This window comes from Gobio gobio, assembly GCF_949357685.1.
Source record: "Gobio gobio genome assembly, chromosome: 7".
Lineage (NCBI taxonomy): Eukaryota > Metazoa > Chordata > Actinopteri > Cypriniformes > Gobionidae > Gobio > Gobio gobio.
Window position 1 is genome coordinate 58398588 of NC_137103.1, and position 2500 is coordinate 58401087.

At 56.8% G+C, this 2500-nt stretch overlaps 1 protein-coding gene across 1 annotated transcript in view; it reads left to right on the forward strand.

Moving 5' to 3' along the window:
- gpc6b (glypican 6b) overlaps positions 1 to 2500 on the forward strand; it is a gene marked incomplete at both ends in the record, with an annotated part of 40136 nt that overhangs the window by 3659 nt on the left and 33977 nt on the right. The gene's annotated exons all lie outside the window — the stretch shown is intronic.

Below are 2500 nucleotides of genomic sequence, written 5' to 3' on the forward strand. Positions count from 1 at the left end.
GGTGTGTGTTGCGCAGAGGTCCTGCTGTACCCTGAGCCGTGTGTGTGTGTGTGTGTGTGTGTGTGTGTGTGTGTGTCAGGAGTGGATCTGCAGGTGTGTGTTGCGTCTGGCTGTTCCCTGAGCCGTGTGTGTGTGTGTGTGTGTGTGTCAGGAGTGGATCTGCAGGTGTGTGTTGCGCAGAGGTCCTGCTGTACCCTGAGCCGTGTGTGTGTGTGTGTGTGTGTGTGTGTCAGGAGTGGATCTGCAGGTGTGTGTTGCGCAGAGGTCCTGCTGTACCCTGAGCCGTGTGTGTGTGTGTGTGTGTGTGTGTGTGTGTGTGTGTCAGGAGTGGATCTGCAGGTGTGTGTTGCGTCTGGCTGTTCCCTGAGCCGTGTGTGTGTGTGTGTGTGTGTGTCAGGAGTGGATCTGCAGGTGTGTGTTGCGCAGAGGTCCTGCTGTACCCTGAGCCGTGTGTGTGTGTGTGTGTGTGTGTGTGTGTGTGTCAGGAGTGGATCTGCAGGTGTGTGTTGCGCAGAGGTCCTGCTGTACCCTGAGCCGTGTGTGTGTGTGTGTGTGTGTGTGTGTCAGGAGTGGATCTGCAGGTGTGTGTTGCGCAGAGGTCCTGCTGTACCCTGAGCCGTGTGTGTGTGTGTGTGTGTGTGTGTGTGTGTGTGTGTGTCAGGAGTGGATCTGCAGGTGTGTGTTGCGCAGAGGTCCTGCTGTACCCTGAGCCGTGTGTGTGTGTGTGTGTGTGTGTGTGTGTGTGTGTGTGTCAGGAGTGGATCTGCAGGTGTGTGTTGCGCAGAGGTCCTGCTGTACCCTGAGCCGTGTGTGTGTGTGTGTGTGTCAGGAGTGGATCTGCAGGTGTGTGTTGCGCAGAGGTCCTGCTGTACCCTGAGCCGTGTGTGTGTGTGTGTGTGTGTGTGTGTCAGGAGTGGATCTGCAGGTGTGTGTTGTGCAGAGGTCCTGCTGTACCCTGAGCCGTGTGTGTGTGTGTGTGTGTGTGTGTCAGGAGTGGATCTGCAGGTGTGTGTTGCGCAGAGGTCCTGCTGTACCCTGAGCCGTGTGTGTGTGTGTGTGTGTGTGTGTGTGTGTCAGGAGTGGATCTTCAGGTGTGTGTTGCGCAGAGGTCCTGCTGTACCCTGAGCCGTGTGTGTGTGTGTGTGTGTGTCAGGAGTGGATCTGCAGGTGTGTGTTGCGCAGAGGTCCTGCTGTACCCTGAGCCGTGTGTGTGTGTGTGTGTGTGTGTGTGTGTGTGTGTGTGTGTGTGTCAGGAGTGGATCTGCAGGTGTGTGTTGCGCAGAGGTCCTGCTGTACCCTGAGCCGTGTGTGTGTGTGTGTGTGTGTGTGTGTGTCAGGAGTGGATCTGCAGGTGTGTGTTGCGCAGAGGTCCTGCTGTACCCTGAGCCGTGTGTGTGTGTGTGTGTGTGTCAGGAGTGGATCTGCAGGTGTGTGTTGCGCAGAGGTCCTGCTGTACCCTGAGCCGTGTGTGTGTGTGTGTGTGTGTGTGTGTGTGTGTGTGTGTGTGTGTGTGTGTGTGTGTGTGTGTGTGTGTGTGTGTGTCAGGAGTGGATCTGCAGGTGTGTGTTGCGCAGAGGTCCTGCTGTACCCTGAGCCGTGTGTGTGTGTGTGTGTGTGTGTGTGTCAGGAGTGGATCTGCAGGTGTGTGTTGCGCAGAGGTCCTGCTGTACCCTGAGCCGTGTGTGTGTGTGTGTGTGTGTGTGTGTGTGTGTCAGGAGTGGATCTGCAGGTGTGTGTTGCGCAGAGGTCCTGCTGTACCCTGAGCCGTGTGTGTGTGTGTGTGTGTGTGTGTGTGTGTCAGGAGTGGATCTGCAGGTGTGTGTTGCGCAGAGGTCCTGCTGTACCCTGAGCCGTGTGTGTGTGTGTGTGTGTGTGTGTGTGTGTGTGTGTGTGTCAGGAGTGGATCTGCAGGTGTGTGTTGCGCAGAGGTCCTGCTGTACCCTGAGCCGTGTGTGTGTGTGTGTGTGTGTGTGTGTGTCAGGAGTGGATCTGCAGGTGTGTGTTGCGCAGAGGTCCTGCTGTACCCTGAGCCGTGTGTGTGTGTGTGTGTGTGTGTGTGTGTGTCAGGAGTGGATCTGCAGGTGTGTGTTGCGCAGAGGTCCTGCTGTACCCTGAGCCGTGTGTGTGTGTGTGTGTGTCAGGAGTGGATCTGCAGGTGTGTGTTGCGCAGAGGTCCTGCTGTGCCCTGAGCCGTGTGTGTGTGTGTGTGTGTGTGTGTGTGTGTGTCAGGAGTGGATCTGCAGGTGTGTGTTGCGCAGAGGTCCTGCTGTACCCTGAGCCGTGTGTGTGTGTGTGTGTGTGTGTGTGTGTGTGTGTGTGTGTCAGGAGTGGATCTGCAGGTGTGTGTTGCGCAGAGGTCCTGCTGTACCCTGAGCCGTGTGTGTGTGTGTGTGTGTGTGTGTGTGTGTGTGTGTCAGGAGTGGATCTGCAGGTGTGTGTTGCGCAGAGGTCCTGCTGTACCCTGAGCCGTGTGTGTGTGTGTGTGTGTGTGTGTGTGTGT